The sequence below is a fragment of the Macaca nemestrina genome, chromosome 20 (assembly GCF_043159975.1).
Source record: "Macaca nemestrina isolate mMacNem1 chromosome 20, mMacNem.hap1, whole genome shotgun sequence".
Lineage (NCBI taxonomy): Eukaryota > Metazoa > Chordata > Mammalia > Primates > Cercopithecidae > Macaca > Macaca nemestrina.
Genome location: NC_092144.1, coordinates 13,687,213 through 13,697,205, shown reverse-complemented (window position 1 = coordinate 13,697,205; position 9,993 = coordinate 13,687,213).

The following is a 9,993-nucleotide window of genomic DNA, read 5'->3' as shown; positions in this document are numbered from 1 at the left end:
CGAACCCTCTGGCCTCTGGGTTCGGGCTGGCTGCTCTGGAGGGGAAGGTGTGGCACCGGGTTGGGCGGCAGGCCCCAAGCCTGGGGCCATTTGGCTCTTCCCTGGGCAGGCGCAAAGGAGCCTTGTCAGAAATAGCTCTGGGTGCCCACGCTGGTGGGGCTCGCCCTGTGCCCAGAGCTTTGGCATGTCAGAGTTGGCAGAGCCAGTGTCTCAGCTGGCAGAACCTTCCCCTGCCATTTTCCAGATAAGAAAACAGGCCAGGTGCAGAGGCTCACACCTGTGATCCCAGCACTCTGGGAGGCCGAGGCAGGAGGATCACTTGAGCTCAGGAGTTTGAGACCAGCCTGGGCAACATGGCGAAACTCTGTTTCTACCAAAAAAAAAAAAATTATTCAGGCTGGTGGCAGACATCTGTGGTCCCAGCTACTACTACTCAGGAGGCTGTGGCAGGGAGGATCACCCAAGCTGGGGAGTTTGAGCTATGATGGTGCCACTGCAATCCAGGTTGGGTGATAGAGTGAGATCCTGTGTCAAAAACAAAAAGACAGAAAGAAAGAAAACTGAGGCATTACAGTGTCCACACAGGAGACCAGGAAGGAAGAAGGGGCCCCCTTCCGATGCCAAGCAGGTGCCAAGAAGAGAAGCTTCACTGCACAGAGCAGACCCCCCCGGATCTTTCTGGTCTTTCTAAGTCAGTTTCTCCCTGTGGGAAACTTATATTTCAGAGGCCCCTGGGCACTTCGTTAATCAACAGAGAATCATGTGATAGGAGGGTTCTTTCCTTTTTGGATAAATCACATGATTAGCTTGTCTCTTGAGCTACCTAATAATTTTTTAAAATGTTATTTTTTGGCTGGGTGCGGTGGCTCATGCCCATAATCCCAGCACTTTGGGAGGCTGAGGTGGGCGGATCACCTGAGGTCAGGAGTTCGAGACCAGCCTGACCAACATGGAGAAACCCCGTCTCTATTAAAAATACAAAATTAGCCGGGTGTAGTGGCGCATGCCTGTAATCCCAGCTACTCGGGAGGCTGAGGCAGGAGGATTGATAGAACCCAGGAGGCGGAGGTTGTGGTGAGCTGAAATCGTGCCCTTGCACTCCAGCCTGGGCAACAAGAGCGAAAATGTCTAAAAACAAACAAACGCTATATATTTTTAAAGAGATCTTACTCTGTCACCCAGGCTGGAGTGCAGTGGGACTATCACAGCTCACTGCAGCCTCAAACTCCAGGGCTCAAAGGATCCTCCTGCCTCAGCCTCCTGAGGAGCTGGGACTACAGCTATGCGCCATCATGCCTGACTAGTTTTTTTCTTAAGTTTTTTTTTTTGTTTTTTTTTTTTTAGATGAGGTCTCGCTATGCTGCCAAGAAAATGCTATTATTTACAGAGCACTTAGTCTGCACCAGGCCTGGTCATAAGTTTTGTTGTTGTTTTTTAAAATCTATTTTAACTCATTTACTCCTCAAAACATCTGCAATGATGTCATTCCCATTTGACAGAGGAGGAAACTGAGGCACAAATGACTGACCCAGCTGAGAAGATCCACAGGCGGGCAGCGCAGCCCTGGAGTCCCTGCGATGCGCCCAGGAGAGAGTCTCTATGGGCGCTAACATGTCTTTGCACCTCCGTGGCCCTGAGGCTTAGCAGGCGTCTGTGTCCAGCCAGAATTCAAGGACTCGGTTTTCTGTTCCTTATATTCATATTTATTTTTAGGTTTCCCTACTATTTGGGGCAATGAGGAGGGATTTTCAATGAGGATGCCGAAATCAAGTCTCCTTGTTACACGAATAAATTCAAGATGCAGAAGTGATGAATGCTAAGGAAAATATAGTTCAATTGTTCAAAGGGGGAGATTGCAGCAACGGGGGAAAAAAAAAGTCACTAATGACTGAAGTCAGAGAACTATTGTCCTGGGAGTAACCAAACATCCCCAGTCCTAGAATTTACCCCTTCCTGTCCCGAACTCCTGTGGGGGTGGCCACGGGCTGTGGGGGAGGGGAATGAACATCAGCAGAAGCTGGAAGGAGAGAGGCCAGACCAGCTCTGGAGGGATTTTGCCTTTTTTTACTCAGAAAGCCAGAAACTCCAGCTAGAACCCCAGGGCTCAACGTCCCTTCTCTGCAGATCAGACGGGGAGGTCAGACAGCTGGCGTCTGCAGAATCTCAGGGAGGCACGAGGCGCTTCCCGATGCCGGGGGTTGTCCCTACACCCCTTCATAGAGATCATCGACATTATTTTATTTTATTTTATTTTATTGTACTTTATGTTAGACACAGAGTCTGCTGTTGCCCAGGCTGGGGTGCAATGGCACAATCATAGCTCACTCCAGCCTCAAACTGCTGGGCTCCAGCGATCCTCCCACCTCAGCCTCCCGAGTAGCTGGGATTACAGTTGAGCACAACCAGGTCCTCATTTTTAAGTTTTTATTTATTTTTATTATTATTATTTTTTGAAACAGAGTCTCGCTCTGTAGCCCAGGCTGGAGTGCAGTGGCGCGATCTTGGCTCACTGCAGCCTCCGCCTTCCAGCTTCAAGCGATTCTCCTGCTTCAGCCTCCCAAGTAGCTGGGGTTACAGGCATGTACCACCATGCCTGGATAGTTTTTTGTATTTTTAGTAGAGACGGAGTTTCATCATGTTGGCCAGGCTGGTCTCGAACTCCTGACCTCAAATGATCCACGCGCCTCAGCCTCCCAAAGCGCTGGGATTACAGGCGTGAGTCACCATGCCCTGAGGCTTTCTTGAGTCTCTCCTGTACTTCTCACCATCTCTCTTCTTCCCTTGCAACCATCTGCCCTCGAGCCGCATTAGGCTCTCAGCCCCCTGAGTGACTTTTGTCTTGTTCTCTGCAGAGCACGAGCACAGAGGCTGTACTGAGTGGAGCCCCATATGGTAAACCATGCAAATTAGTACTCCTGCCCCTCCACTCCACTGCCGCCCAGCTAAGGGAAGCCTCCTTCAGCCTTGCTGATCCGGTCCCTGCCGGCGTGTCTGCCTATGTTTCTCCACTTTCTCTTTGTCCTGAAGTCTCAGTCCGGCTGACTTATTTTGCAGCTTCTGGACAACCTCATAACTTTTGTTCTGCAATGATGGGGGATGGGAACATGGTCCTCATCTGTCAAAAGGGGAACTGGCACCTGGGGGTTTTGGGCCACTGGCCCCAGGTTGCTCAGCTCAGAAGTAACCCAAGATTACCCGTAATCCCAGCTGCTTGGGCGGGCGAGGCAGGAGAATTGCTTGAGCCCAGGAGACATAGATTGCAGTGAGCTGAGATCGTGAGATTGCGCCACTGCACTCCAGTCCGGGCAACAGAGCAAGACTCCATCTAAAAAAAAAAAAAAAGTAACCCAAGATTATCCAACCAATAATAATAATATAATAATAATTATATAATATAATTATAATAATTATATTAGTATAATTTTTTTTTTGAGATGGAGTTTCGCTCTTGTTGCCCAGGCTGGAGTCCAATGGCGCAATCTTGCTCACCGCAACCTCCACCTCCCGGGTTCAAGCAATTCTTCTGCCTCAGCCTCCTGAGTAAGCTGGGATTACAGGCGCCTGCCACCGTATTGGGCTAATTTTTTTTTTTTTTGTATTTTTTTTTTTTTGTATTTTTAGTAGAGATGGGATTTCTCCATGTTGATCAGGCTGGTCTCGAACTCCCGACCTCAGGTGATCCGACTGCCTCGGCCTCCCAAATTGTTGGGATTACAGGCGTGAGCCACCGTGCTCGGCCTAATTTATTATTATTATTTTAGAGACAGGGCCCCTGTTGCCCAGGCTGGAACGCAGTGGCACAATTACGGCTTGAGGCAGCCTGCACCTCCTGGGCTCATGCCACCCTCCTGCCTCAGCCTCCCAAGTAGCTGGGACTACAGGCACATGCCGCCATGCCTGGCTAACTTTTTTTACTTTTTTTTTTGAGACGGGGTTTCGCTCTTGTTGCCTAGGCTGGAGTGCAGTGCTCCATCTTGGCTCACTGCAACCTCCGCCTCCCGGGTTCAAGTGATTCTCCTGCCACAGCCTCCTGGGTAAACTAGGATTACAGGCACCCGCCACCGCACCAGGCTAATTTTTTTGTATTTTTAGTAGAGATGGGGTTTCACCATATTGGCCAGGCTGGTCTCAAACTCCTGACCTCAGGTGATGCAGCCTCCTCAGCCTCCCAAAGTGCTGGGATTACAGGCGTGAGCCACTACACCCGGAGCTCCCTTTTGGGTTGTGTGGTCTCAGGTAGGTGATGTGGCCTCTCTGGGCCTCAGTCTCCCCATCTGTGAAATGGTCAGAACTTCTCCAGGTGCCTGTGAGGACCAGACTGGAGGGAACGAATTGTAGAAGTGCAGCTGGGTGTGGACCCTCAGTAAACAACAGGAGGGGTGGTTAGGATGATCTCCAAGCAGGGTGAACTCTTTGCTGTCCTCTGCAATGGGGAGGGAGACCAAGAGACCCCCAACGCCTCACTCCCCAGCTTCTTATGCTGCCAGCTCATGCCCAGCACCCGCACAAGCCTGGGCTGAGGCGGGGGGTCAGATGGGGTCTCCGGGTGGAGGGGGGCATAACAGGATGCCCCCTGGCTGGGAGACAATGGCAGAGGAAGGGGCCGGGCAGCCCCCACGCGGATGAGCCCCGCAGCTGGCTCCAGGAGGGCGGCGCAGCTATTGTGAGACCAGACGGCTGTCCCTGCACCAGGAAGCCCCAGAGAACAGGGGAGAGGGTGGGAAGCCCGATGGCCAACCCTGGTCCCCGACCCGGGGCAGGTCCCACTACGGTCTCTTTGTCTCCTCCAGCAGGCTGAACACCTGGGTTCCCTGGAGCCTGGCCCGTCAGTGTGCACCTGGCTCGGGGGGCCCTGACTGCAGACCCCATCTGACCCCACTGACATCTCCCTAACTCCTTGCTCCCTACCCATCCCAGCCTGACCTGGGGATTTTGGAGGCTGCACTGATCTGGGCTGTATTTATAGTTCCCTGGTGTTGCTGAGCCAGCTTCTAAATATAGAAGTCCAGCTATTTGGGGCCTCGGCCCTGGAGCAGAGCGGGGAGGAGCCAGTGCTGCACATGTGTGCCTCCCCCTGCCGCCGCCCTGCCGTCCCAGAGACCACCCAGGCCTCTCAGTCTCCTGAGGTCCGGGCTGCAGGGGTCTCCGGTGCTGAAGGGAAGTCCAGGAGGAGCCCAAACATAATGAGGGCAGAAGCGAGAGGCTGTGATGGCTCAGAGGGACAAGGCAGCCAGGCCCCGTGCTCCGGGGCTGACGGGGAGTTCATGTGTTTGCACCTTGGGGTCTTAGCACCTGGTTTCTCTTCTTCCTCTTCGCCCCATGACCCGCTGCGGGAAGAAAGGGGGGTTGATCTGTCAGCTCAGTGTTCTCAGCTTCTAGGAAATGAAGCCCTTCAGGAAGCGGCAGAGGCACCCCCAAACCCCAAACAAACTCTAGCGCCTAGTAACCCACTTCCCCTTCCCCATGGGCACTGAGTTCACTGGTTGCCCTGGCAGGGGGCAGGTGACGTGGAGTGGGGGTGGGGTGGGGTTATAAATAGACGGTATATAAGCAACTGCGGGGATAGCTGAGCAGAAGTGGCCGAAGCAGAAGTGGGGTCCTCATGGGCAGCTGGGCCCAAAAGTGTCCCCAGTCTTGGCCCCTCCCAGAGATCACCAAGATTTCGGGCAGTAAGGAGGAAGAGAGGGGTGAAATGTTTAAAAGGGCATCATTGGCCGGGCGCGGTTGCTCAAGCCTGTAATCCCAGCACTTTGGGAGGCCGAGATGGGCGGATCACAAGGTCAGGAGATCGAGACCATCCTGACGAACACCGTGAAACCCTGTCTCTACTAAAAAGTACAAAAAAACTAGCCAGGCGAGGTGGCAGGCGCCAGTAGTCCCAGCTACTTGGGAGGCTGAGGCAGGAGAATGGCGTGAACCTGGGAGGCGGAGCTTGCAGTGAGCCGAGATCCGGCCACTGCACTCCAGCCTGGGCGACAGAGCGAGACCCCGTCTCAAAAAAAAAAAAAAAAAAAGGGCATCATTAATCCTTCAAAGCAATCTATGAACATGATGGTCATTAAGTCATTAATAAAACCCTAGCACTTTCTCAGTGGTAACTTTATAAAGTACTTGGAATATTATACAGCTGTGAAAAAATAACTCCAGGGGTGTGCAATTTTTGGGGGGGGGATGGAGTCTTGCTCTGTTGCCCAAACTAGAGTGCAGCGGTGCCATCTGGGCTCACTGCAACCTCCGCCTCCTGGGTTCAAGCAATTCTCCTGCCTCAACCTCCCTAGAAGCTGGGATTACAGGCATGTGCCACCACGTTCAGCTAATTTTTGTATTTTTAGTGGGGATGGGGTTTCACCATGTTGGCCAGGCTGGTCTCAATCTTCTGACCTTCAAGTGATCTGCCCACCTCAGCCTCCCAAAATGCTGGGATTACAGGTACACACCACCATGCCTAGCCACGCCCCTTTCTGAATGAAGTCGGGGGGAAGAAAAGTCTTAAATTGCAGTGTGACAGTTTCCATGGTAGAATCTTGAGCAGAAAAAGTCTCCAAAGTCCCACAGGAAAAAGCCACCTGGTGAAAAAGCTCAGACACAAAGATAATAAAATGGGATTTGGTTTCAGGATACAAACATATGCAAGAAGACTTTGAAAACTAAACAAGGAGGCTGGGCTCCGTGGCTCACTCCTGTAATCCCAGCACTTTGGGAGACTGAGGCGGGTGGATCACCTGAGGTCAGGAGTTCAAGGCCAGCCTGGCCAACATGGTGAAACCCGGTCTCTACTAAAAGTACGAAAATCAGCCAGGTGTGGTGGCGGGCGCTTGTAATCCCAGCTACTTAGGAGGCTGAGGTGAGAAAATCACTTGAACCCGGGAGGCAGAGGTTGCAGTGAGCCGAGATCGTACCACTGCGCTCCAGCCTAGATGACAGAGCAAGACTCCATCTCAAAAAAAATAAAAATAGCCGAGTGTGGTGGCTCATGCGTGTAATCCCAGCATTTTGGGAGGCCGAGACGGGCGGATCACGAGGTCAGGAGATTGAGACCATCCTGGCTAACACGGTGAAACCCCATCTCTACTGAAAATACAAAAAAGTAGCCAGGTGTGGTGGTGGGCACCTGTAGTCCCAGCTACTCGGGAGGCTGAGGCAGGAGAATGGCGTGAATCCGGGAGGCGGAGCTTGCAGTGAGCTGAGATCGCGCCACTGCACTCCAGCCTGAGCGACAGAGCGAGACTCCATCTCAAAAATAAAAATAAAAATAAATAAATAAATAAATAAATAAAAATAAACAAGGCTGGGCCAGGCGCAGTGGGTCATGCCTATAATCCCAACTACTTGGGGAGGCCAAGGTGGGAGGATCACTTGAACACAGGAGTTCGAGACCATCCTGGGCAACATAGTGAGACCCCCATCTCTCCAAAAATACAAAAAAAAAATTTGCCAGGCGTGGTGACTTGCACCTGTAGTCCCAGCTACTCAGGAGGCTGAAGTGGGAGGATGGCTTGAGGCCAGGAATTCGAGGCAGCAGTGAGCTGTGATCATGCCACCGCACTCCAGCCTGGGTGACAGAGCAAGACTCTGTCTAAAAAAAAAAAAAAAATTAAGTAACTGAGCAAAGGAATAAGGGGCAAAGAATATTTGGAGTGGTGGTAATCAGCAAGATAAACATGGGAGCATGGGGACAAGGTCATATCTCAGTTTTTGGTGACGAGGGAGGCTTGTGCATGTGCCTTCCTTCCCCTGTATTTTTAAATTTACATATGTTTCACATTCTTTTTTTTTTTTTTTTTTTTTTGAGACAGAGTCTTGCTCTGTCGCCCAGGCTGGAGTGAGTGGCACGATCTCAGCTCACTGCAAGCTCCGCCTCCCGGGCTCATGCCATTCTCCTGCCTCAGCCTCCCGAGTAGCTGGGACTACAGGCGCTGCCACCTCGCCCAGCTAATTTTTTTGTATTTTTTAGTAGAGACAGGGTTTCACCGTGTTAGCCAGGATGGTCTCGATCTCCTGACCTCGTGATCTGCCCGTCTCGGCCTCCCAAAGTGCTGGGATTACAGGCGTGAGCCACCGCTCCCGGCCCAAAGTAAAATTCTTTATCCCCACAAATTGCGAACAACACACATAGAAGTTTCCACATGTAAATGTTTCCTAAAATGATGGCTGGTTTTTTTTTTTTTTTTTTTTTTTTGAGACAGAGTCTCTCGCTCTGTCAACAGACTGGAGTGCAGTGGCACAATCTCGGCTCACTGCAACCTCCGCCCTCTGGGTTCAAGCCATTCTCCTGCCTCAGCTTTCCAAATAGCTGGGATTACAGGCACGCACCACCATGTCCAGGTAATTTTTTTTGTATTTTTAGTAGAGACGGGCATGAGTCACTGCGGCCAGTCAAAATGATGGCTGTTTAACATAATGTCATGTAACGCAGGTATGTGGTGTTTTGTGGTTATATGCAGATGTGATTTTATCAGAGACCAAAGCAAAAACAAAGAGAATTCTGAAAAGAGTTTCTATCAAGGAAGATAAAATGGGCCAGGGAGAGTGGCTCATGCCTGCGATCTCAGCACTTTGGGAGGCCGAGGCGGGAGAATCCCTTGAGTCCAGGAGTTCGAGACCAGCCTAGACAACACGGTAAAACCCCATCTCTACAAAAAAAAATGCAAAATTTAGCCAGGAGCGGTGGTGTGTGCCTGTAATTCCAGCTATTCAGGGGGCTGAGATGGGAGAATCTCCTGAGCCTGGGAGTTTGAGGTTGCAGTGAGCTATGATCTCACCACTGCACTCCAGCCTGGGCCACAGAGTGAGACTCTGTCTCAGTAAATAAGTAAAATAAAGCTGACCATGGATAGACCGATGGTCCCAAGAATTACATTGTTTCATGGATTCTATAAACCTGAGGCTCTGTACAAATATTTAAAAAAGAATTTTAAAATGTTTTTTTTTTTTTTTTTGAGACGGAGTCTCACGCTGTTGCCCAGGCTGGAGTGCAGTGGCGCGATCTCGGCTCACTGCAAGCTCCGCCTCCTGGGTTCACGCCATTCTCCTGCCTCAGCCTCCTGAGTAGCTAGGACTACAGGCGCCCGCCACCGCGCCCGGCTAATTTTTTGTATTTTTAGTAGAGACGGGGTTTCACTGTGGTCTCGATCTCCTGACCTTGTGATCCGCCCGTCTCGGCCTCCCAAAGTGCTGGGATTACAGGCTTGAGCCACCGCGCCCGGCCTTAAAATGTTTAAAGGTTTTAAGGAGAAGCGTTTAGAGAAAGCAAAGGAGAGAGTAGGGTGGGGAGGGGAACAGCTCGGGGGGAGGAGAACTGCTCAGGGCGAGGGGGCGGGTGGCTCTGGGGGTGGGGAACTGGTGGGAGCCAACACAAAGCCCCGAGCTAGGAATGCTGTGTGACACTTGGTGGCATTTTTGTCACTTTCTTGCAACTCTCAGTGTCTTCCCCATTTTGCAAAGGCTTCTGAGCTGGGTGGTGCCGATGTCCCGATAAGGATGGGGTCAGGCTTCTAGGGGGCACTGGGAGGACAGAGGTCTCAGAATCCTTCCCTTGACTTTGGATGGGTGGGGAAGGGCAGGGGAGGAAGGGGGCTTATTTAGGCTGGGTGCCCACCTGGGTCAACCCCTCCTCATGCCTCTGGGCCTCTTCTGTTGTGGGCTTGTGGGTTCCTGAGAAATAGGGCCATGGATGGCACTGCCGGTCCCAGCCAGTCCCGGAAAGAAGCGATGGGAAAGCGTTCGTGAGAATCAGTCCATCCCCAGGGCTCTGTGCCTCGGCTGGAGCTCTCCCTTTCATTTCTTTCCAAGCATAGAAAGCAGTTTGCAGCTCCTCAAAAAGTTACAAAGTAGAGTGACCCTGTGATCCAGCCATTCTGTTCCTGGGTGTACACCTGAGAAAACTGAAGGCAGACACTCAAACGGATACTTACGTTTATTTTTATTTTTTGAGACAGAGTCTCACTTTTGTCCAGGCTGGAGTGCAGTGGCGCGAGCTCAGAGCTCATTGCA